General features: G+C 40.2%; 1 protein-coding gene and 1 long non-coding RNA gene across 5 annotated transcripts in view; both read left to right on the top strand.

Moving 5' to 3' along the window:
* The window catches only part of LOC125359028 (carboxyl-terminal PDZ ligand of neuronal nitric oxide synthase protein-like), a 287,746-nt gene that overhangs the window by 151,774 nt on the left and 109,018 nt on the right, over window positions 1-26,954 (top strand). The gene's annotated exons all lie outside the window — the stretch shown is intronic.
* Window positions 282-25,466, top strand: LOC125359030. The gene is made up of 3 exons (XR_007212474.1): window positions 282-1,020; window positions 3,164-3,166; window positions 25,239-25,466. It is a non-coding gene; the product is annotated as an uncharacterized LOC125359030 (long non-coding RNA).

The following is a 26,954-nucleotide window of genomic DNA, read 5'->3' as shown; positions in this document are numbered from 1 at the left end:
ACAGATGATCTCCATCCTCCAAGGAATTGAAAGTCTATTGGGAAAACAACGTATAGAACTCTGGAACATAAGGTTGAATGCAACATGGTTCTTAGGAGTTGAGCAGAGTGCCTAGTAAGTGCTTTTCTTTAAAAAAAATGTACTTAGGCATATGATCTGGACTTCTACTATCCTTTCAGTAGGCAAAAAGAAGCTATGGGTTGAGGGTTCAGCATTTAGAAAGTAAGAAAATGCAGAGCACAGTATCCTAGCAATAAGGTAGGATCGTAGCAGTGAGCTGGGAAACAAGAGAGATTTAAATGAATGACAGGATGCCACATCTGGCATATGTAGTAGGAGGCATTGAATGTAGCCAAAGGAGTGTTTATCTTTTTCCATAGACATAAGGGAAGTTTTGCTGGGGAATGACGGTGTGAGAGGTCTGCTCTAGGATCCTTCTTCTGTAATAGACATTGTTGTCTTGTGACATCACGGAGACTGTTTTGGTATCTTTGTTCTCCAAGGTGCCCAGGTCTTCTACCTTCTAAATCTTCCCCAAATTCCTGTCTCTGAATCCTGTATCATTTTATGTCCTCATTCTTCCAAAATCATTGCCCTCCTTTACAATGTTGCTGATCCACTTGCTTTTCATGTTTTTAGTCTAATCCTAAGAATGGAAGACTGGGTACTTCTCCCAGTCTTTAGTTCAAACCAGAAACATTGAGTGGATACTTCTGCTAAAGGACTGACCACCACCTCCATACCCTGGATCTCTCTCCCCTGTATACATTACCTGATGTGCTTAACCAAATCATGTGTTAAATTTATAGCCTTGTAGGATGTTCCAGGTTATTCTGGGGTCCCACAAATTGTATTTTTGAAGTGGCTGCTAAGGTAGAACCCCTTCTTGATTCTAGCCTTTCTTTGCTTCTTTCATGCACTGTTCTGAAAAAGCTCATCAGTGTCTGCTCATAACATTCTCAATCAATTCACTTAGATTTAGCTGCCACTTCTATTGAACCTGCAGTTTCCTTCAATGAGGTATGTGTGTCTGTCTGTCTGTCTGTTTGTGTGTGTGTCTGTAATGGGGCTTGAACCCAGTTTTACACTCTGGCTTGACATTTTCTGCTCAAGGCTGATGCTTCACTGCTTGAGCCATACCTCCACTTTTTCTGGTTAGACTCTCATGCACTTTTCTGCCTAGGCAGACTTTGAATCATAGCCCTTAGATCTCAGCCTCCTGAGTAGCTAGAATTACACACATGAGCAACCAGTGCCTGACTTCAGTGAGACCTTAATATGTAGGGAAGAGCTATAGTACAAAGAGAGCATGAGGAAATGCTTTCCCTACTAAAAATTTTACATTTTTTTCACTTGCCAACCATTGTGAAGCTTAGATTCTGGTAACATGATTCTAAGAACCTTTCCCTTTATGGGAAGGTTCAGTCAGTGAACATGAATTGGAGCTTAATCCTGGAAACAGTTTCCTCTGTTAGATGTCTTTGCACTGTGTAGCAATTAACTTTACTTACTGAGCATGTGCCTAAGACTTCCCTTAAATGGAAGAAATCTCTCTTGGTGCTGGCACTGGTGTTTGGCAACACAAGTATTTACTGCCTTTCTCCACTATGCTCCCCTTGGTCTCTTTTGTGGCCCACAGTGTGGCCCATACCTGTGAAGGGACCATGGGGAGCCTTGTCAAGGCTGACCTGTCAAAGGCTCTCTCTAGTTTGTGTTTTGGGTTCTTTGGAGCATGGTCAACAGTGCAGAAATGTGCCCCATGGAGAGATCAAAGCCTTAGTGATTGGACTGATGCAGTCACTGCTCTGCTTAATTAAAGCCAGGCTTGTGTGCCTGCCAGCATGATTAGAGGCAAAGAGCAATTACAAAATAAAGTGATGGTGGGTGATTCCTGGAATTCTGTCTCCTCATCCTCCTGGGATTAGTGTATTGCTTGGTTGTACACATGTGTGCATCTATGTTTGTGGTCAGATCAGTTGCCTACACCTGTCTCATTAGTTGAATGAATCCTAGAAATGCGTACTCTGAGAGCTGGAAAGGACATGGAGATCATCTGATGCAATACTTTGAGGATGATAACTGAGGCCAGATATGCTCTCTGAGAGTTAGTTAGGAGGAGAGCTACTTTTTATTTCACTTCTCCAGTCCCAGCTTAGAGTCATGTTATAAATGACAAATAAAGCTTATTTAGATTTTCATTCATTTATTCCACAGATGTTTATCGATCAACTCCTATTAAACTCGATTTTATTACTGATTTTCCACTCAGCTGCCTCCTTCCCACCTTTATCTCTACAAGCCAATTCAATTCCACATTCTCTATATGTGTAACCTTTCAGAACTCTAGTGCTAACCAATAGATTTGAATGCCATCCATGCATGGTCCAGGTGATATTCTAAGATTTTCCTTGGTTGCCAGTGTTGAAAGCTACCATAATAGCAACTTCTTACATGCTTGAATCGATGTTAAAGGCATTACAGATGTCATACCATTTAGTGCAAGGAAAATATTTTAAGCTGACTTATTCCTTACCCATGACCCATCTTCATAGTGAAAAGACTGCTAGCCTGAGCAGTGCCTACCAATACCTGGGGAGTAACCAGTAAGACCTGGCTTTTTGTGTCTGTCTGCCTTTAAAGCAAAAACATTTCCTGGTGGTGCCCTGTTAATCTGTGGCAAACGAGGCAGAGTAAGTTATCCTCAGGTCCTCCATTTCTTTTCTTTGTCTACCTTTCACTGTTGGTTTTTGCTTGTTTTGAGACAGAGTTTCACTATGTAACCAAGGCGGTTTCAAACTCTGGTCTGTCTTTCTTAGCCTCCTGAGTGCTGGGATTATAGGTGCACGTTACCAATCCTGGTTTCTTTGTTTTCTCTAAAAGAACACACTGGCCCCTTTTCTTGATGACATCATTAAGGTGAGAAGGGCTTATTATTCCTCTGTTCTCTTTCCTTTCTATTTTTATTATTTAGAGGTGTATTTTTATGAATTGAAATCCACAGCTCATCCACAGGCTCACTGATGAAGAGCCTGGCTGGTTTCTGGATTCCTTTCACCAGGTTGTTGTGAGTTCATGTTGTACTGCCTCACTGGTCTAACTATCCTCCTCCCCAGGCATGAGAGGACCCTCATCTAGCTGAGTATCCAGTTATTCAAGGTTGAAGATGGTGTTATCTTGATGGTGTCAAGTTCATAAGAGCCTTAGGTAATAACCTCAGACCTTATGGAAGTGCCATGCATGGTAAATTGAGCTCATTTAAGAGTCTGATGAGAAGGTAGTGATTTAAACCAGTTCAGTGCTCATTTACAGCTCAGATCAGCTCACTTTTACTGGAAAGTTCTCTCAAATCTTTATTTTTTTGGGTGGCAGGAATTCCTGAATTAATCAAATGTTCTCATGAGCTTCAGGCTGAAAGCCAAGATCCCTCAGGTTAGACTGATGTTGAAATTTTAATTGGGTAAATTCTCATTAGTAACAAAGGGCAAAGATTGTGCTGGTGGAATCTGATGATTTTTGAATATTGCCTTCAAACCAGTAAAGCCCCTTGTTAGACCATTAACTGTAAAAATCTGAGCTTAGGAAGGCAGTGCTACCCTTGTTAGACGTCAGAAGATTTGGATTTGATTCCCAGTTTTCTGCCAATTCAGTCACTCACACTCAGGTATTAGGCCAGTTTCTCTGTTTCCCCATTTGCACAGGTGTGTGTGTGTACACACACACACATATGCATTAATGTCCAGTGAGAAACAATCCATTTTTACTTTGGTGTCTGGTTTGTTGAGTACTCTGGTAGCATTAGCTTTTCCATTACTATAACAAAATACCTGAGATAGGCTAACTTCATGAAGTACGGTTTTGCTTAGAATTCTGGAGGTTCAGAGGTGTGACACCTGAATTATGTTAAATCTGGACAGGGCTTTCTTGACTGTGTCATCATGACAGATGGCAGTGACAAGACTGTATAAGGAGAAAGCAATTATACTGCCTGGCAGAAAGCCTGAGAGGCAGGTAGGGCCTGGCTCAAACTTTATAACAAAGCTCTTGCAGAAACTACCAGGGGTTTACTCTAGAACTACATTAATCCCTTCGAGGGCAGCACCCCCAGTGACTCAAGGACCTCCTCCTATTAGATTGCCATTACCTTCCAATAGGGCCACTATGAGATCAAGCCTCCAAATATGGAACTCTGTGTTTTAAAGCAAATCCATACTACAGCACTGGTCAATCTAGCTCTTTAACACTCAAGTGATTTTGGATTCGCTTTAAAAAAAAATCCAATGCCCCAATTAATGTAGAACATTGACAGTTGAGAAGGTAAAAATAAGGTCTAAGGAATTCAAACATACTTCAATCTTTCATTATGAAAAATATACTCAAGTAGACATGGAACACATTATAACATTTTATCGGCTGTATCTCTTAAAGGGAGATTTTGCAGGGAAGGTTTCAAAGTGAAGTACACTTTACAAACAAGTTGCTCTTATTTTTTTTGGCCTACAATGGTAATGTAAGTCTTTTCCAGAGAGCATGAAGAGAAATGTGAATTCTTTTCAGTTTCAGTGTCTGGCTTTAAGGGTGAGATGAGAGAATGGGGAGCACCTAATTCTAGTTCCTGGCCAGAGACCCAGCTAGCTAAGCTCAGTGCAGCATTGCTGTCCTTGGTGGTGGAGTTTTGGTTGTAGTAAGCAGGCCTTATAGAAATACTGCCTTTCATGCAAGTGCTCTTTATTTGACTGTGCTGTTGTTTTTAATGAAAGTGTCATTTACATTATGCTTCAGTGCATTAATCTAATAGTTCTGCTTAGTTGCATTTCTGTTCTGTGTAATGCGTGGGCTTGAGTGAAGAGAGTAGGGTGGAAGGGAAGGCAGGGGAGGAATTTCCTTTGAGTATAAACAGTTCCATACCAGGATGTGTGGCTTGGAAGGATCAAAGGATGGGTCAATCCTGACTTAGCCCTTCACTGTGTATCTTTGCCTAGGTCACAGCCTGCACTACACTAGATACTGGTCCCAGTTCTGAGTGGAGTCACAGGGGAAGGATAAAAGATTTTGAAGATTTAATCCTGGAGGAAGTTATCTTATAGTGGCCTTCATTTAGCTTTCTAGATTGCTTCTGTTTGTTTTGTAGACATAAAAGTGCTTACTGCTGTCACATACTCTGATTACTACTGTCTTATGTGGCACCAGAATGCCACATCCTCCTGTCACATTTGGACTGAATGTGTACCCAAAGACAATTGTGTAAGTTTCTAAATCACTTCGCAGTAAGATTTGCTATTGTAATTGAGAAGTTACTGTACATGAATGAAATATGGATTAAAAAAATAGCTCACTTTCATCTACTACTTTGTTGGGTACTCTTGTAAAAGTTTAATATTTAAGTTCTTTTAATTGCCATGTTCATGAAAAAGATAAGTTGGATGCTTTGAGAAGAAATTGTCACAAGTGAATTGCTACAAAATAACTTGTCAGTGAGTCAGTACTAAAGAAGAAAACAGTAAAAAAGTTGGAGGGAAGCTAGAATCCTTAGAAGATTAGCAAGTACCTTTTAGCTCTTAATTCAGTTGGAGAAAAGCAAAACTAGAAAACAGAGTTGATATGTTATTTGTTCTGAAAAGACTATGAGAAGTTAATCTTTGGGTTTCTACCTACACAGAAGGCCTCCCATATATGTCAGTGTAACAGCGAATAAACACACATTAGTATGGTTTATATTAGAAGAAACCTTTAAATATGTGCATATGTTGTTTTCTGTAGTTCTGTGCCTTGATATGTGTTTTTAAAATTGATGAACCAATGTTTACTCTCATGATTATGTTGGATATGAGCCCCCAAAATGGTACCTGCTGATGTGGGCAGGTGCCTCAGGTAAGCTGATGAGCTCATCCAGGGAGTGTCTGTGAATTAATCACTTGATGCATAGTAGATCATATTATCTTATTGCAACTTCCTTTTTTCTAGTTACTGGGTTGGATTAGATTTCCCCGTGTCAAATAGTCTTGGAATCCAGTAGATGGTATCAGCCAAGGCTTTGGAGCCTGATTTTGAGTATAACAAAATTTGATGTATAATAACTCCATCCTTCAGTCTTTATCACCATTGTCCTAATGATTTGATCATCTGGAGACTATGAAGGTAAATATATATATATATATATATATATATATATATATATATATATATATATACACTCTGTGAACACACAGGCTTATATTTAGTGAATTTCCAGTGAGTCTGCTATGGGTTAAGGGCTGTGCTGAATCAAAAAGTCCCAAGAAAATATCTGATGTGATCATTGCCCCCAGGAAACCTAGGGGTGTAACTGGAGCAGACCCATATCATGAATTGGATAACAGAGGCCATTGTAACAGACCAGGGCAAAGCAGCCCACAAGTAGGGTGATAGTTTGGAGGACTATACAATTCAGTGATAATAGGAAATTATTTGCTTTCAAATTTCTTTTGTTTGTTTTATGTTGTTCTCAAAATAATTCCAAGAAGTAGAAAGTCCTCTATATTGCCAACTAACAGTGGAGGACACCAATATAGAGGAAAAGTGACCTGTATAGTAACATGGAGCCAGAGTTCCTAGATTGTTCCACGATATAGCTTTGCATTTTCCTAGTGCACCCACTCACCTCTCTTCCTAGATATGCTAGTTGCAACCCATAGCCTAACTGCTATGGAAAATGTGCCTATCTCTCCTTACTAAGCCACAGTACCACAAACTTCCTAAGTACAGAGCCACAATGAATTCTGTGATAGGCCCAAGTCTGGTTCCTGTAGCACACAATAATTGGCTGTGTGTTGAGGGTAGGAGTTGAGGCATAATGCTCACTTGACATGTGGCATGGGTTTAAGAATAAAAGTGGCAAAGAAGTCCCAGGCCAATACCAAAGATATGCCTTGGCATGTGCCCATTAACAAGCTCAGTGCCCTTTTCATAATATGAAGTGTTTGTTGTGGGCAGACCGTTGAGTTCAGAGGAGTTCAGAGATCAGAGATGTGTGAGGTCTACAGTGATGTCAGTGGCTAATTATACTTGCTTTACTTGCTGTGTGCTAGACTGCTCTCTGCACTCTAGGGGCATGTGGACCCACTTATCCCCATGTCTGTGAGGCAGGCTCTTTTTTAAATCTCATTTTATAGATGAGAACAGGTCAGAGAATACTGAAATGACTGTCCAAGGCTACTCTGCATAGAACAGAGGCCAGGTTTTCATTCCTTCTGACTATAAAATCCAGGTTCTTAATCCCCACCCCTGGCTTTTTGGAAGAGCTTGGGATGGAGACAAATCCCTGAGAACTGACTCAGCAAAGGAGAGAAGGGAAGGCATCCAGATGATCTCAGAACATACAGGGTTGAGTACTGCAAACCACACAGTACCTTCTCTAGTCTTGCCTTCCAGCAGCCCTGGGAAAACAGCAATCTTTCTTTACAAATTATCTCATTTATTCCTAATTACAGTCCCATGAAAATTGAATATAGTGTCCCCATGATAGCAAAAAAAGAAGACAAAGCTGGGATAAGGAAATTACTTTTCCTTTCAACAAACAGATCTAGAAGTTTCCTTCTTCCAGAAGTTTGTTTATTCTTTTGTACATTCATTAACACATCTCTGTTGAACATCTACTATGTGTCAAATATATAGTGAACATATTCCCTGACCTCAAGTTGGGAGTTTTAAAACAGTAAAAATAAGTTGATGTGGAAAGTTTTTTTTTTTCTTCTTTTAATATGTCTACAAGTTATTTGACACACATTGAGAGGAAAGGCCTGTGACTGCTCCCTTGAATCTAGACTGACCTTAGTGACTTGCTTATAGCCAATAGAATGCAATGCAAGTATGTGACTTTGGAGACTAGGTCCAAAATATAGCAAGGCAACTATGGCTCACTCTGAAGGATGCTAACTTGTGAATAACAGCTGACTGGCCTGCTACAGCTATGCTGAAAGGTCACGTGCAGGCATATTGGCGGCAGGTCCAGCTGGGCTCCCAGTTGACAGCCAGTATCAAGTGCCAGCATGCGAATGCGCCATCGTGGCTGTCCAGCTCCTCAGAGAGTGAAGCCAGCCAGCATCTTATTCTGATTGCATGACAACCCCAACTGCTAGCTGCCATCCTAGCTTCTCCACATGCTTGACCACAAAAAGTGTGAGCAAAATAAAATAGATTAAGCATATAATTTGTCATCTAGAAATAGTTAGTATAATTGTCAGCTTCCTAGAATTGAAGTGTATAGCAGCTCAGGAGACCACTGGGGAAAAGACTCAAAATTATGAGAGAAGAAATTTCTTAAGTCTTCCAGTTAAATAGTGAGCATGAAACCTCCAGCTAGCTTTTATTGTGAATTAGTCTTTGGAAAGGAAGAGGGCAGACAAATGCAGAAGGGAAAATGAAATGAACATAAAAAAGAGGAATTTATTTACCAGTTGTTTTGGGCCCTCCTCCCTAACTCACATACTAATTTTTTACTCCTCCCCTCCCCGCCACCCATACACACACAGCAGGCAGAGCAGGACTCTGATAAAACATGAAGTTACCATCATCTCTAGTGGAGTCCACTGCTGTCAGTCTTTAAGCTGATAATGAATGAATAGGGCTCTCTCCTTAGCCTGACATCCTTGTTGGCAAAAGGTTACAGTGGCTTTCCTTCAGAGGGTCAGGAGAGAGTGGTTGTGATTGTTAGGGTACAGAGGAGGTAAAAGTTGTAAGATTGCTGCTAGAGGAAAAAGTGGCTCTGAGGAGTACTGATAGAGAGAAGCAGATAAGACAGGCAATGATGAAGGGTAGTAGGCATAGGCTGTGATGGAAAGAACATTTCCACACAGAGACCAAGGTATTAATATCTCCATTCAGTGTCTCCGTTTTCTTTCTTTCCCTCTTCCTGTGGATATGCATGTGGGAACTCCTCCTTCTCCTTTGCAGAAGAAAAATAGGGAGAGAGTTGGAGGTGGTTGTCAGTGTGACCAACCTCACCTTGTTGGAGAACAAGGGGAGAGAAGTAGGGAGAAGTGCAAAGTCTCCTTTCAGATCAGTCCACTTTGGAAAACAAAATCTCTCCCCCTTACCAGGGGGGCTGCCTCATACCTCCTCTCAACCCTTCAGCCAAGGCAGAAGTCAGGATACTTTTAGCAGGTATGCTGAGGGGCTGCCCTTGGGATTACTTCTGAGAGGCAGGTGTTCCTGGTAAATATTCTTCCTTAATTAATGTTTCTAATTTTTAGTCAGTTTGAAATTGAACTTTACCCCTGAGCAGTCTGAGATGTTGTTCTCTGCAAGAATGAACAGACAAATCATGAGAGCAATTTTCAACCTCATTTAACCTGCAAACAGCTGCTGTAAGAATTGGTGAGGAATCTCCTTTCCTTCAAAGGGGGCATCAGTGGCAGAAACTTGATTAGGATTCAGGGCTTGTATTGCCTGGGTCCATTGCAGGGCCTTGTTTAATGGAAGTGAGTCTAAGAGTCCCACAATGATGTGACATTCCTCCTCCCAGAGCTCTTTTCAAAGACACTGAGTCCCGGCACATTCTCACTTGTAAACTTCTGATTGGTGACTAGCCCTGGAAGGTTTCTGAGTCAAGCTGCTCCTGAGTTCATGTTTATATGGCTGAAGTGGAGTCAGTGTAGGTGGAATGGAGGACAGAGCATATATACCAAGATACTATTAGATTGTTGGAACAGAATCTATTTAGGAAACCACTGGATCCCAGTTCTGCTGGGCAGAACTATCTGCTGGGCAGATAGCTGGAGCTATCTTCACAGCAGCTAATGTCTACACTCCTCTATGAGACATTCCCAGGACTGGTCCCTTGAACCAGCCTTGGTAACCATCTTGTGAAACTCCTTCAGTGTGAATGGAACCTAGGGGCATTTTCATTACTGTTCCAAGTACTATGAGGTTAGAATAAACAATGTTAGGACTGTATATCTTTGCCACTAGTGGACAATTTGGAGATCATTTAGATTAGTCCCTTATATTTTACTGAGGAGGAATTTAGTGCTCTGAGAGGTTAAGTGCTTTGTCTAAAGTTAGTAACAGAGATAGGAAAAAACACAAGGTTCCATAGGTCTCCAATCAGTATTATTTCTATTGAACCATGTTGCCTTATCAAAAAAGTATCTGCAAATCAATTTTAGACAGTGTTTCCAGATAATTCTTCCTTGTAGGAAGCTATCTCATGCATTTGTTTTTACAGAATCTCTGTCCTCTGCTTTCTAGATACCAGCTGCTTCCCTGCCTGGCTGTGACAAAGAAAAATATCCCAGACATGGCCAGATATGACAGGGGTGATATGAGGGATGGCAAAACTGCTCCCAGTTGAGAAGCAGTGATTTGAAGTAGTGCATTTAAAGTTTCTCCTCTTTAGAGAAGAAACAGGCTTGTGTTAATTTCTTCTGCATATGTGGCAGGGTTATAAGAAGATATCCTGCTTCATAGCAACTGTGACCAGACAGGGTGATAGAGCAGGGAAGAAGGGTGGGGTAAGTAAGGAAAGAGAAGGATCCAGTAGAAGGTTTCATTTTTAGCTTAAGGGAGGCAATCACTATAGACATTTCTGCCTGAAATACTTGTGTCTAGGATATATTAGAGATAGACACACATAGATATATACATGTAGATATGTAGATATGTGTGTATGTATGTATATGTGTCCATATACACATATGCACATACATATATATACAGCATTTATACATACATATATATATATATATATATATATATATATATACACACACACACACACATATATGACTGCCAGGAGTCAATAAGAAAACAATTGCAAATGTAAGCCAGACCTTAACAGATACTTCACCCTAAGATGTAGAGATGACAAATAAAGCACATGCTGGTAACTGTCATGGGCTGGGGGGGTGGGGGAAGGAATGCAATATAAAGCTATAATGAAATACTACTACATAACTATTGTAAGAATGGATAAAAACTGAAAAGACTGGCCATAGAAAATGTTGATGAAGATTTTGGGGTACTGGAATTTCCAGGCACTGCTGGTGGAAATGGCACTTTGTAAAGCAGTTTGTCAGCTTATTCAAATATTAAACATAAACTCATAATATGAGCCAACCATTATGCCTCTAGGCGTTTATTTAAGAGAAAAGAAAGAATATGTATATCAAAGGCCCAAACATGAATGTTCATAGTGGCTTTAACTATAGGCAAAATTGGAAGCAACCTGGATGTCCATCAGCAGCTGCTTTTTGACAGTGCTTTGTGAATGAGATGTTTTTAAATCCTGTCAACTAATCAAGTTTGGAAAAAAAAATGGAGCATATTGAGAACATCTGTATAGGCCAAAATGCTAGCTTGATTTTGGGGTGTGTCAGAATGTCATTAATGTCTGAAATGTCAGGTGGGCTATTTTAATGATGTTAGATCATGATAGGTAAAAGTTTGTGTTTTTCCTTAAATTGAAAGTTTTAAAATAACACACTTAGCTCCCCTCTATCTCCTTTAAAGCCTTTTACTTATATTAACATTAAAACAGTTGGAGAGAAAAGTAGAGTTAGTGCTGACCTCTCAATGAAGATGGCAAGCCAGATGCTTTGTGGCTAGAATTCTTCTCAAAGAGAGAAGAATGGGAGCAAAAAAAAAAAAATCTTTCAATAGTGAACAGAGTGACTATTTCCTACACATGGGATAGCTAAGAGTTCTGTTTACATGTGGATCAGATTTCCTTTAAAATCTGTGTTATGAGCTCCTGGTATGTCTTGAGCACGGAGATACATATGGGAAACAAGACACGGTCCAGTTTGTCATTAAACATCTTATGGTAGCTGGGCACTGGTCGCTCACACCTGTAATCCTAGCTACTCAGTAGGCTGAGATCTGAGGATCACAGTTCAGAGCTAGCCAAAGTAGAAAATAAACTACTACTAATAAACTACTCAGAAAAATCTGGAAGTAGCACTGTGTTATCAAGTGATAGAGTGCTAGCTAGCCTTGAGCATAAAAGAGGCTCAGAGACAGTGCCCAGGCCCTGAATTCAAGCTTCAGGACTGGCAAAAAAAAATCTTATGGTGAAGAGACAGGTAAATACACAGGTAGGGATGGAACAGAAGGATGAAAGCTGTACTGGAGATGGCCATTGGATCCTAAGGAGTTTGCCAGGAAACATTTCAGCACTCCTTCTAGATGTTTTACTTTGGTGCTGGGAGTGATGGTACAAGTACATAGAATTAGCAAAAATATAATTATTGCTGCCCTAGCCCTTTTGGTGTAGCTAAGGAGATTAATGTACACAGGAATAAATGATGGCATGCTGATAATAGTATATGTAATATGGTATACGTAATACTGCTCTAAGATTCAGTGAGGATATGAGGGAGTCATAATGTTCACACACTTGCTGGTAGATGTGCAAAACAGAACACTTTGGAAAAGTTTTTCAGCATCATAAATATTCTTATTATGTGATTTAACTATTCCACTTCTATTTACTCAAGAGAATTGAAGGAATAGTCTATGTGAAGATATATATGTATATATGTTCCTAATAGCTTTAACTTGTCTTGAGATCTACTTCTACATGACTCTTTGACGATGGGCAAGCCATGTACTGGATCTCTTGGCCTCAGTTTTTAACACTCTAACATGAGAAGCCTGGTATATAATGTGTCAGGTTCATTCTAGCTTTCTGTTTCTGTGCTGCATGTTTAGGGGAGATCGGGATAGGATGGAGCAGAGCCAGTTTGTTCTCATTGGAGAGATTTGCCTCTAAGAAGCAGAGAAGCTGTTGATGAGAAGTAATAATGTGCATTGTAAAGTTAGGCAAAATTGTAGGAGTCAGGGATTTGTCAAGCTCTGGAAGTCATTTTGTGAGAAAGTTGTTGATTTATTTACCTGTCTGCATACATTAGTTATACATGGAGAGACTTCATTGTGACATTTACAATGCTTTGACTATATTCATCATCTTTCACCCTCCTAGTGGTACTCCATGCCCCAACCTGCCAACAGACCTGCTTCTCTTTTTACTTACCCCTTCCCATTAATCCACAGCTTTCAGGAATTATATTTAAAGATAAAGTATGAATCTCACCTTCCTGGTCACCAGGAGTATTTACCCCTCAGCTGCTCTTCTTCAATAACTCCCTTTTGATGGCTGAATTTTGGATTGAGGCTGGATTCAAGACCAAGCTGTATAAAAGGCTAGACCTCCTAACATGTTTTAAGTTGTCCTAGTTCCCTCCTTCCTGGCATATAGGCTTAGCCAGTGGCACCAATCCCATGCTTGGAAAGTTGCTTGCGCTCCATGCCTCTTTTGTAACTGTTCCTTTTTAATCCCCCAAGCCAGATGCTTCTGATCTAAGAGTATCCCAACAACTCAGAGCAGTGTTACTTGAAAGAAAAACAGAAATAAGGAAGTTTTGCAGAACCAGAGGAACTGAACTGCATTTTCTTTCCTCTGTTCCCATCTGGTAGCATCTGAAGGCCTCCTTTGTCTGACTACTGGAGTATCCAGGATTGAGTAACCTTTCCTGGAGCAAACATGGGGTAGTATAGTCCCTCTGGGCAGCTTTGTGAGTGCTTGTTTCATCAGAGAGATTTCAAGATTGATGTCTTTATAAAGGATGTGAAAGATATGGAAGAAACCTCAGACTTGAGTAGCAGCAGTGTTATTTCTGTTCTTTTGTTCCCAGAATCTTTCACTACTCCTAAACTTTCTATACTGAGTTTGACAGGGTACCTGTCAGATTTGGTTTTTGTTTCTCATCCAAAGTATCTTCTTTCCAACTATTTCCAGGGAACCTTCTCTATGACATGTTGGTCTCTATTGAAATCTGAGCCCCCAAGACTAATGATTCTTACTGTCTGACTTGGTGGCTACATATTACCTGATGGCTTTGATAAGGCAGTGGGGAGCACATAGTGAATCTCTTCTTCCACAAGTTTAATGTCACAGTAATGGATGAGCATACACTTCTTAAATAGAATGCCACATAACACAAGAGTTTATAATGGTTCTGCCTGAAATGATAGAATTCAAAAGCCTTTTGTTGATAATGGGCATAGAATTTTAGGTAATTTTTGCTACAGCATTTGGCAAGTGATAGTATTGTTCTATGTAAGGTTTCATCTCATGTGACATAGCCTGGCAGTAGCTGTACCCATTGGAATAGACAGGATAAACTGAGGCTCAGGCATATAAAGTGTCCAAGGTCATACAAATAATAGACTGATCTGACTGGATGCTAAGTCTACTTTATCTTCTGTTACATAGTTACTTTTCTATGTGTTTATTGTTTACAAAAAATTTCAAATTTGTAATCTGTTTCTTAATATTAAAAAAAAACCTTAATAGTGTCAAGTATGTTCCTCTTTCACCTGAAAAAAGTTTTCAATGGGGAAGAAGGGATTGGTCAGACAGTTCCCCTGTTTCCTTATGGCCCTCTAGCTTATGAACCATGTGGATGAGCCTTACACCTGGGTGTTTTCTCTTGTGATCCTAGTTGACAGGGTCAACAGATGGGTGGAGGTTATATGTGCCACTCTACCAATACAAATAACAACAAATCTTGAACATTCATGTCACTAATTCATATCTTCTGGAAACAAATACCATTGAAGTCTTCAAGGACCCTCCTCAATATGTTTTTTCTTTTTCATCTTGACTTGAAACCAATTCTTCTTGTTTTCTTTTCCATCAAACCAAACCCCCACCCCTTTCCTTACTGTCAAGGGGTGATGGACAATAGATGATAGCAACTGTTTCTATGGTAACAGCATCTGAGTCATCTCCTTAGAAACCTGAATAAAGGCTTTCCATCTCCAGACCAGCTCAGTGTAACTCGGACAATCTTTGTTCCCTTGAATGGATCAGCATGGGGGAGCAAGCTCTCTCAGGCTTTGGATACTGCAGTTTCCTTTGGCTCCTGATGCCCATGGCCGTTTGGATATAGAATTGGGTTCAACCAAAGATGGGGGATGGTGGGACCCAGAGTGCTTTACTTGGCCTAGCCCAATGCCAGAGTGCATTTTCCCTGGGCCAGCACCAAATACCCCGCAGGTTTAACCAATAGACATCTCACTGTTTTATATGTCCATGTGACTCAACCAGGCTCCCACAGTGCTCATTTATAGATTAAAATAAAGTGGTACTCTATTTGAACACAGATGAGCTGGGTTTTTTGGCATGGTCATGAAGAGAGTCCTGAAATAGGGCACCATGGGGCAGCTTGTCAGAGTCCTTTTCCTTATGGTGTCCTTGAAATACAGCAATTTTGTTACTTTAATGAAAGCAGAATGGTTTCCAGCAGCTAAGAGGATTAATTCTCTTGTCATCCACATCAAGTAAGAATCACAAACATGTCCATTGTACTTCATACTTTACAGATCATGAGCTCAGTTAATCATTTATTCAGCCGTTTAACACATTTGAAACCTACTATGTGGTACATATTGTATTAAAGTTTGAAATAACAACAAAAAATATACCTGGTCCTTGCTGTAATGAGGTTTACAGATAAGGAAAACTAATGCTAATCAGATAAGTGCATTTGAGTATAAATATTTAAGATTTGCTCCACACAAGAAGATCCGTGGTCTTGTGTGCACCATTGGGCAATTGACCCATTGGGGAACTAATGAGTAACAGTTAACAAGGCCTTTTATAAACAAGGAAGTAATTATTTCAGAGAATGAAGAGAGTGGCAGTCATGGGATGCTGAACCAAGGACTTCAGTTGTCAAATCCCATGCCCTGTCTATTTCCTCATGCTCTCTTCAGAGCATTGTTTACTGACAGCCTTAGCCAGGCAGCTGAGGGGGTGTTTTATTTCCCCATGTATTGCTAATGTCCTTCTTTCTAGCTTTTGGGATGAGATCTAGTTGTTCACTTCAAATAGGGGTACGGTACTAGGAATTCCTGTTTTTATGAGTATTCTCCTCCATAGTGTTAGCTAATCATTGATATTAGCCTTCTTAAGAATGCTGGTTTTGAAGTGCAGGACTCTAAGAAGCTAGAGATTTTGAAGATCTTCTAGTCCCACCATAAACCATGAAGATAGGCTAAGAAGAATATACACTAACTGGCCTTAAGAATACCTATAAACACAATGACTCTCCCTCCCCCACCCCCCAACACTTTGTATGCTAATGATAATTTTTAAAAGACTACCTATAGGCCTCAAGACAGAGATCTTTTTTATTTCTATATTTATTTTTTTTGCTTTTTCAGTGCTGATCTTCTCTGCTGTTCTAGTGGTCTGCTACTTGAGCCACAGCTCCACTCCACTTCAGCACTTTTTTTGGTGGTTAATAGGAGTTTCACAGACTTTCCTGTCCAGTCTGACTTTGAACCAAGATCTTCATATCTCAGCCTCCTGAGTAGTTAGAATAACAGTCATGAGCCGCTGGTGACTGGATGACAGATATCTTCTTGATCCAGTATTCAGTAACAATGGAGCAGCAGCAACAGCTTGTACCAGATAGATCCAGTGTATCTATATTCTGTGTCCTTCTTACTGCTGTGCTTTAACTCCTCACAGTGAAAAGGCAGGGAAGGCTGTGTTGTCTCCTCCCAGAGCAGGATTACAGAAGCCCTATCATGGTCATGGCAAATGAGAGAGTTAGGCAAGGTAAAGTGTTGAGTAGAATGGTACTATCCTATCCAAGAGCCAAGGCAGCTGTGCACAGTCCTGAGGGTGATGCAGAAGATATCCATATTAAACTTTTTTCCTGATTACATACTTTTAAATGAGTTGAATCCAAGTGCTAGTGGCTCATGTATGTAATCCTAGCTATTTAGGAAGCTGAGATCTTAATGATTGTGGTTCAAAGCCAATCTGGGCAGAAAAGGCCATGAGATTCTTATCTCTAATTAACTAGCAAAAAAAAGCTTGAAATGGAAGCATGGACTAAGTGATAGAATGCCAGTCATGAGTGGAAAAAAGCTTAGCAAGAACATGAGGCCTTGAGTTCAAGCCCCAGTACTGGCACACAAAAACATACCCATCACCACTATCATCACCACCAAAATCCAACTGGATATACAGCTAATTTCCCTTGGCATATGAAGACTGTAAAACCAGTCTTAGGCAGTCCTGCCCCACAAATCAGAACTAACTTTCTACTTCTAATTTGTGTTCTTCCTCTCCCCAGTGCAGATATCTATCAGCCAAAGAATTTTTCCCAAACTACCCTTCTCTTCACTTCCCCTCAGTTTGTCAGGTATCTTGGAGCTTGGTCTGCTCCCTTTATCTTGGATCACTTACTGTTTTGGGAAAACTCTAGTGACCCCTTGGGTCTCTGCTGCTTGTCATACTGCCAGAGGACAATTCTTGGGATATCTCCCCTATAAGATGAACATTGTGTGATTGATCATCTTATTCTAATAGGAGATTATGGTGAGAGGTGAAATATTTATGACACCATCTCTAAATTTTGAGTCTGTGCCTTGTTCTCAGTATCTCACACTAGGTTTTTTTTTTTTTTTTTTTTTTTTTTTGGCCAGTCCTGGGCCTTGGACTCAGGGCCTGAGCACTGTCCCTGGCTTCTTCCCGCTCAAGGCTAGCACTCTGCCTCTTGAGCCACAGCGCCGCTTCTGGCCGTTTTCTGTATATGTGGTGGTGCTGGGGAATCGAACCTAGGGCCTCGTGTATCCGAGGCAGGCACTCTTGCCACTAGGCTATATCTCCAGCCCCTCACACTAGGTTTTGACCACAGTAGATTGTTGGTAAGTGTCTATAGATTAAGTCCCATTAAATGTGAACTTTGTTGTTGTGAGGTCTTCTTGTATTGGGAGCTGAAGTTTCTAGAACACGGACTACGATATAGGGCAGGAATGTCTGGTGGCCAGTGGCAGATTGGGAGGGTGCCTCTGGTGGGTAATGGGAATGGGATGACATTAAGTGTCTCTGTCTAACCTTCCTTGGGGGGCTGAGGGCTAGAAGTGTGCTGCAAGGAAGTATGCATATAGAGGCAAAGAATAAAGGAGCTGAGGTCTGCTGGACAAAGATGCATGTTTCAAAGGCAGAACAGTGAGATAGTTAGATGAAGAGCTGAGGTAGGTAGTGGCAAGCTGCTTCATTACCCCTTTGAACACTAGTAACAGGTGTTAAACCTTTTAAACATAGATATGTTTACAGAGACTAGAGTTGTCACAAGAGGATGGGATTCTGAAGAGTGAGAACAAAGGAACAGGGACATAGGGTAGAGTGCTCTGACTCATAAAATATAGTATTTTATAGTGTGCCATAATTTATTGAATATTATAAATTTTGCTACAAGTATAGGTCATTGTAAATGGGAAACAGCAGGGCATTTCACCACTGCAGTCTGCAGTGTGGGTGGTGTTAGGCCTCCTTTTGAAGACACAAAGACTGGGGCTTAGATGACTGATAACTTCCTGGGGCTCACACAGATGGTGAATGCCTGATCTGGGATTTGGATCCAGATCTTTCTCCAAGCCTGATCTCCAGATCTTTCTTCTATTCCTACTTCCTCTCTTAAGATGCTTTTGTTGTCCATTTCAGTTTGGATATTCTATGATGCTGTCAAATGCTTTTCTTCAAAGGCCTCTGAAAGAGCTGGTAAGCTCCAGGAATAGTAAGGATTTGAATGTGCTCATCAGTTAACACATTTACATCTCCCTGGGGATTGGGGAATCAGGAGGGTTAATTAGCATCTGACAGGCTGTTCTAAAATACAAGACCTCAAAGATGACCTTGAGTAGAATTTTATTTTATTTTAAAGATGGGTACTTGGCTTGAACTTGGCCTTGTGCTTGCTAGGCAGGTGCTCTATCACTTGAGCCAGACTGCTAGCCCTTTTTTGCTTTTTGTCAGTCCTTTTCACTTTTTGTTATTTTTTGAATAAGGTCTTCCATTTATGCCCAGGGTAGCCTGGACCAAGATCCTTTTGTTTATGGTTTCCACATAGTTAGGGTGACAGGTGTGCACCACTGTGCCCAGCTTTCTTTCATTGGTTGACACTGGGTCTTTCTTCTGAGTAACCAGGATTACAAGTGTGAGCCACTGTGCCTGGCCAAGGTGCATTTTATTTTAAGCTTCGTTCCAGAGTTGTCCTATAGATTGATTGTTTTCTCCCTATCTATGGGAGCTTTTTCTATTCTTTTTCTTTCTTTCTTTTTTAAAGGCCTCACTATATAGCCTAGAGTTGCCTTAAGCTGTTGATCTTCCTGCCTTCCTGCCTCAGCCTTCTGAATGCTGAGATGTCAGGTTTGAGCCCCCACATCCTGGTTCTAGGAACCTATCAGTGTCAATAGATCTTCCTTTGGAAGCCAAAGTCTGCATTTTCCCCAACTTGCCTGTTCTAGTTAGCTCTGGCCAAACTGAAGACAGTTATCTCAGATCCTTTTCTAGGCCATTTTCTTTTCTCCCTTAGCTTCCATGTGATGCCGAGAGACCTGAGTGCCTGGCATAGAGGGCTAGATTTCAGGTGCAGGTTATGTGCTAATAAAGAACATTTCTTTTTACAGAAGAGGTAGTGGTTCTGTGGTATTCACATTCTCTGATTTCCTCTCTCTTCAACCATCATTGCTGTGTATAGGTTATAGATCCAAAAAGGAGTCCTGGCCAAGGTGAGCGCAATAGTGGCCTGGAACAAGCAAGGTCAAGTGAATCATTTAAGAACTACTTCTGTAGCATTGTGAACTCACTGCATGCCAAGAGGAACATTAAAAAAAACAAACTATGCCAGTGATTATTTTCTGCATGAGCAATCAGGCCCAAACATTATGGGAAGGAATAAGATACTGGGTAAGGATAAGATATTGGGTCAACTGAAGTAGAAGTAAGGAGGCAGAGAGCAAAACATCCACTGCATATAGTCCAACCATGAGCACACATCTGGTACATAGAAGTGTATCTGCCTGATGATTTTGCTCTCTTTGTCATCTGATGTGTTGGTAAACATTCCTGCAGCTGTTTTCCTTACTTTGGCTTCTGAGCTTAACTTAATCTTCTAATGCATTTTATTCATTTTCTAAAGGTCTTTATAACATTCCAATTGCTTGTGAGTCCTTGGGACTTTTAGTTGTTGGCCAAAGACTGCACAGTTGTGGATGCTGTTTAATTTACTGCTTCCTTTCTGACCTCCCTGTGTAAATGGACTGTCCTTGAATGCCAGCATCACTCACCTTCCTTGGCTACATATACTTCCCTTTCCATACTTTGATCTCCTTCTTCCTCTCTTATGCACATGCACACTCTCATACACACCTGCACACATTGTTATGCCTATTCTAGGCACACTCACAAGTGTGCAGACTCACACACAGATGTTTGCCTTCTTTATGGAGTAAGGGTTTCTTCACCCTTAAGCGTAGAGTGGTAAGATTGAAGAGGCAGGCCCTGGGTTTGTCCTCCAGACTATACAAGGAAAAGTGGCGGGGGGCATTGATAGAGTAGTTGATACAAAAGTCATTTCTTAGGAGTCAAAAATCCCTTATGCATTTGATCTGATCTTAGAGCTCTAGGAACTTTGATCTTTATTTTTTGATCCTTTCATTTTGAACCAGATACCTAGAACTGCTGTGAATGTGCTTTTTGTTCAGAAGTCAGTTTTTTTAAGCTAGCCTATGTGGAAAAGTCCATAAGATTTCATCTCCAAAGTAACCAGCAAAAAGTTGGGTTGGAAATATGGCTCAAGTAGTAGAACACTGTCTATGAGCAAGCAAGCTAAGCGAGTGTGGGGCCCGGAGTTCAAACTCAAACTCCAATACTGGGGTGAGGGCTGGGGAATCACTTCTTTTAGATGAACTCAAGACCCTTCAGCAATCACCATTTCTTTTTCTTATCCAAATTTCAAAGAAAAAATTTCTCCTTTTAAGCAATTCTCTTGGTCATGGTTGTCAGATTTATTGCCCTGTTTTGGTTATTTTTAACAATTGGCCATGAAATGTTTTATGGCTAAATTTTGAGAAACTACTCCCCTGTGCTCATTTCCTCCAGCACAGGGCTGGTTGCATTTCCTTACCATTGTGTGGCTATCTAAAGCTTTCTGCACTTGTTCTTACTGCCCAGTCTCCCACAGCCCTCATATTCCTCTTCTTCCTTCCCTTTCTGGCAAACTTTTAATCATTCTTCTATAGTGGAATGTTGGCAACCCCCATGAGACCAGGAACCACCATTAAAGAATACCCATTCCCTAATGACTGTGGGATATGAGAAATACCTGCAGCCTGCTCAGGAGGGAAGGAGGCATTCCTATATCTTCATATTTTTTTGTATGCCAGTCTATAAGCAGTGCCTCCTAACCTCTGTCAGGAATATGAGTGGGATGTAGATGGAAGTGTTCAGTAGAAATCACCAACCGTGGTGCCAATCTGACCACTTGTAGGATGGAGTGATTCCATGCCATCTTTATTTTTTTTTAACATTTCTTTCTCCTTTCATGTGAATTTTCAGGGAGGGTGAGTATGTCCCCAAACAAATAGGTACATAGTTATTTTCAAATAAAGGGTTTGTTATCATTACATATTGGATTTAAGTGCTTCTATAAACGTAGTGGATTAGATATAAAATCACTAATAAAGGGATGTTAGGGCTGGGACAGGGTCTTAGGGGGTGGGGGTGTTTACAATGGTATCAGGGATGATGTCTGCTTGGTTTGGAAATCCTGCTTAATATGGGACCCTTTCCCTCAGGGAAACTCATGTGTTTGTACACAAGTGTTCTCTTCATGACCACACCCCAGTTGTATTCTTATCTTTTCAGAGTCAAATTACTTTTGGGTGACTGATTTGAACATTTCCACCCTTTTGAAAGACTATCCCACGTCTAGAAAAGCATTCCTAAGATGTTTCTGCTGTTGTAAATCAGACTATCAATTATAAACACTTGAAAGAAAGGGCTGATTTCTTTCTAAAAGCTCAGTGGTCTATTTCTAACAATACAGACAGACTCTCTTATGTTTGAATAGGCAATCTGAGGATGCTGGTAGTGTCCAATTTCCTTTTCCATGCATTTTTCATTATTTTCTGTTTACTTTACAAAATATTTTGTCTGAATCATATGTAGTAGTTTAACCTTGACATTTATTCACTGTTCATAAATGCACAAATTCATAAATATATCCAGTATTTATGTTATTATGATTTAGTTATTGTCATTTAACTGTTACCTGAGATTATTTTGCTTATTTGAATTGCTAAAAATAGTTATTAAAATCACTTTCACTTTCCACTATGTTAAGTTTATGGCATGTAAATACACAAAGTCAAAACTCATTAAGAGGGGCTAGGAATATGGCCTAGTGGCAAGAGTGTTTGCCTCGTATAAATGAAGCCCTAGGTTCGATTCCACAGCACCACATGTATAGAAAAGGCCAGAAGTGGCACTGTGGCTCAAGTTGGCAGAGCGCTAGCCTTGAGCAAAAAGAAGCCAGGGACATTGCTCAGGCCCTAGAGTTCAAGCCCCAGTACTGGCAAAAAACAAAACAAAACCCAAACTCATTAAGAGTTTTAAAAGCATTTAAACATTACCCTGTGAATGGTAGAGTTATGATTCTTGTTTTAATAATTAAAATCCTTAACTTAAATGTGGATTGCACATGAAAGAGTATACTATATTTTAGAAGGAAATTTAGGACTCACATTTTCTAGTGTATTTATTCCCTATTTACTGGTAGTTTTAAAAATCTACATTTTGTTTTTCTTTCAAGAAACTAACAGTTCTTTAAGAAGGCACATTAGCCAACAGTTTACTTATTTTAATTCAAATGTTAGGGTTTTATTTTCTATGAGACTCCCTTCTTATTTTGTCCCCTTTTGAAAATGTAGTAATGTTTCTATGGAAACTATGATACCATGACTATGAATGAGGTTTTAGTGACCACCAAGAGTGCTATATATCAAGATCAGTGACAGAACCCAGATTTGCTTATGAAATTGCTAATGGGGGAGTCTGTTGTCAGAAACTTGAAATATATACAACTGGGAGATTTGTGTAGTGGTTCTGGAAAGCTCATGGATGGAGTATATATTTGTGAAACCATGTTTATGTGATTGTGAACTACACCACAGTAAATCATCTCGGTTTCCACATGGGTACGTAGGAATCTGAAACCTGTGAAATCAGGTTCTCAGCATTTATTGAAGAAGTGAGAGATAAATATGTCTTCTGGGCTTTGTTTCCAGAAATATCAGGTTTAGAATAACAGCATTAATGGATGGGAGCTTTGTTATGCATATAATCTACAGGTATTGATATACTTAGAAATATCTCATTTAACTTGTCTGAACTTAAGTTTCTGTAAATATAAGTGACATTTGAGGAATAATACATACAAGTTATTGTAAGATCCACCCCTGGAGAGCCATGCCAGTTACGTAGGTAATACAAGCACTGGGTGGAGACTTTAGACAGGTTGGGGGCATCTGCGGGGGTGGACCTTACAGTTATAACCAATTGATCAGAGCTAGAGGCATATTACGTGCATCACAAACTTGCACATCAAAGAGTGTGTTCGTGTTCAAAGAGAAAATAAGTGGTCTGGAAAAGCTAACCTCTTCGTGCAGTGATTATTCCTGCTGTCTTGGTGCTCCTCTTTTAGAACTACATCTGCATCTTGTTGCTTAGTCTTTTGCCTATTATCTGGAGAGTTAACATTCTATTTTCTTCGTTAGTGGATAAAAGTCATTTTGAGGAAAGTTTAATGATTGTCTATCTTAATAAATCATGTTATTGCTGTTCTAGCTTAAAATTGAGGTGCAGTGACAATGAAATGAACTGATACTTGTTATCTATATATTGGTTTTAAAATACCTTCTTAAAGGGAGATTTACTCAGTTTCAGGCAGTAATTATTTCATTGGAATGTATTACATTCCCAAGGTAACCTCCTTGAGGTTTAATATTTATTTGTAAAGTTTAGTGTATACTTGGCAGAAATAATCTTCTGATAAAGAGTAAATCTTACTTTTGGCATCAGACAATGAGATTTTTAATATAAATGATATTTCTAGCTAACTAATTAACTTCTTCCTCTAATCATTATTCTTATCTTTTTTTTTTTGGCCAGTCCTGGGCCTTGGACTCAGGGCCTGAGCACTGTCCCTGGCTTCTTCCCGCTCAAGGCTAGCACTCTGCCACTTGAGCCACAGCGCCGCTTCTGGCCGTTTTCTGTATATGTGGTGCTGGGGAATCGAACCTAGGGCCTCGTGTATCCGAGGCAGGCACTCTCGCCACTAGGCTATATCCCCAGCCTATTCTTATCTTTTAAAATTAATAAATATTTAATTGAAATATTTTGTAACCTGTCATACCTTCCTCTGAAATCAAATAAATTCTCTTGTTACCTGATATGAGCAACAGGGACTGTGCAGATGTGATTAAGAATCTTGTGATAGGAGATTTTCTTGAATTATCCAGGCAGATCCAATTCAATCACAAAGCTCCTAAGAGTGAGGAAGTAGCCTGATGCCAGTGGCTCATGCCTGCAATCCTAGCTACTCAGGAGGCTGAGATCTGAGGATCAAGGTTCAAAGCCAGCCTGGATAAGAAAGTCTATATGACTCTTATCTCCAATTAACTGCCACAAAGAAAAAAAAATGCCCAGAATGAAGCTGGGGCTAAAATGGTAGAGTACTACCCCTGAGCAGAAAGGCTATCAGGGATAATCCCCAGGCACTAAATTGGAGCCCTAGGACTGACAAAAAAAAGTGAGGAGGTATGATCAGAAAGAATGAAGGTAATATGATAACCAAAACAGAGATTTGAAGATGCTTTACTGATGGCTTTACTATGAAGGAGGGGGCCAGAATCCAAGGGATATAGGCAGCTCATAGAAACTATCTAAGTGAAGAAAATTGATCTTCTCTAAGCACCTCCAGAAGAGATGCATCCCTGAAAACTATTTTAGACTTCTGGCTTCTAGAACCCAAAGAGAATAAATTTGTATTACTTTAGTCCAGTAAGGTATTGTGATATTTTACAGTAACAGTGTGGAACTAACACATTCCCCCTCTCCTTATTCATTGTACTATGGCATATGACTAAATTTGTTAAAAATTTTGTAATATCTCTTCAAACAATTACTAATTCCATGTCAGATGTTCTGAATAAAAGAGATACTTCAGTAGGTCCCCAGATATAGTCCCACTGAAAGAACAAACTGGGGAAAGACCAGTGAAGAGATCATTACAATCTAGTGTATTGGGTGCTGAAATTATATAATGAATGAAGAGTAGGAGGCATTCAGAAGGAAGCACCTATCTTATTTTGGGAGACTTGTGTTGATCTGAACCTGACAGTGTGTGTGTGTATGTGTGTGTGTGTGTGTGTGTGTGTGTGTGTGTGTGTGTGTGTGTGTTTAGGGTGGTCATGGGGGAGGAAGGGTCAAAAGAGGCTTGAATGATAGTGTTAGATGGGAAATTTTGGACAAAGGAAAAGCAGAAAGTATAAATTCCCTTAGGTTGATTTAAAAAAAATGGTTAGTTGCAAGGCCTCAACTCAGGGCCTCAGTGCTGTCTCTCAGTTCTTTTTCTCAGGCTAGCCTTCTACCACTTTGAGCTATAGCCTCGCTTCTGGTTTTTGAGTGGTTAATTGGAGATAAGTCTCATGGGGACTTTTCTGCCTGGTCTAGCTTCAAACCACAATCCTTGAATCTTAGCCTCCTGAGTACCTAGGATTACAGGAGTGAGCCACTGGTACCTGGATTTTAGGTTGATTTTTGTTTGAAGGAAGTATAAGAAGACCCCTGCAGGTATCTTAATCTTTCCTTTCCTTTCTGCCCTATACCTTAGCTGGGTATTTGAGCCTTCAAACTAAAATTTGAAACATGCATGTCTGTCCTGTCATGTACTAATGATTTCTCTAAGTCTTTTATGGCCCACAGCCAATCTTGGGTGCATTTGCAATTATCACTATCAATGGACAATCCGGAGTACTTTGTATTTCTGGCCTACCCATTATTTTCGTGACATCTCCTCTTGTATTTCTCAAAGGCATCTCAAAATCATCAAAACAAACGTTTTCTTCTTTTCTCAAATATGGTATAGCTATGTAGTATAGGCTGGACTAAAATTCCCAATTCTCCTATCTCAACCTCCCAAGTGCTGAGATTATGGACATGTGCTACCCAAATCAAGCTCTTAGTCTTCCTTCATAAATCCAGTTCTCCCAAGCTCTTGATCTCCCTCCAAAGTCTGGTATTGTTCCAGTTACCCTGACCCAGGGACTGAGTATGCAATTGCACAAACCTTCTAGAAGCCTCCCTCTTGAATCCTTGCTGCTTCTTTCCATGTCCAACATTTGCCTAGTCCTTGTCATCTAACTGGCACCATTGGAATGGTCTCATGCAGTTACATTCACCTTAGCTCCTAGTATCTAAGGAGAGAAGAAGCTGCTCCTGTCAAGGTTATAGCACCACTAAGCTGATGTAGAACATTCAATGAGGACCATCCCCCTTTTTCTTCCCAATGAAGGAATAGTTCTGGAGCCTGGTAAGTGACTATTTGTATTTTTCTCCTCTCCCTTTGAAACTCCACTGAAATGACCAATTGAACAAAGAGAATGGGAGTGGAAATAGCCAATAAAGAGATTTCAATAACATTTTGAAAGACAGAATGATGATATTGATGGAGCAAAGGCAGCTTCTTTGGCCCAGTGTCAACAGGAGGGATTATTGATGGCAAGCAAGCTGAGTGATGCTACCATTTTCTGAAAAGGCTCAGATTACCAAGGTGTCAGTTGTCACAGAAGCCAAGGGTGAGAGGTGAGTTGTCACAATATTTTAAAAAAAAAATCTTAAGAGGCTGGATGTGTGACCCAGCCATACCACTCCTAGGCATCTATCCTGAACAACAGGTCCCAAGATATCAAAAAGACATCTGTACTTCCATGTTTATTGCTGCACAATTCACAATAGCCAAAATATGGAAACAACCCAGATGCCCCTCCACAAATGAATGGATCCAAAAAATATGGTACCTATACACAATGGAATACTACATAGCGATTAGAAATGG

This window comes from Perognathus longimembris, chromosome 11 (genome assembly GCF_023159225.1).
Source record: "Perognathus longimembris pacificus isolate PPM17 chromosome 11, ASM2315922v1, whole genome shotgun sequence".
Classification (NCBI taxonomy): Eukaryota; Metazoa; Chordata; class Mammalia; order Rodentia; family Heteromyidae; genus Perognathus; species Perognathus longimembris.
Note: the sequence above shows the minus strand (reverse complement) of the source record. Positions and strands in the feature narration are given on the sequence as shown.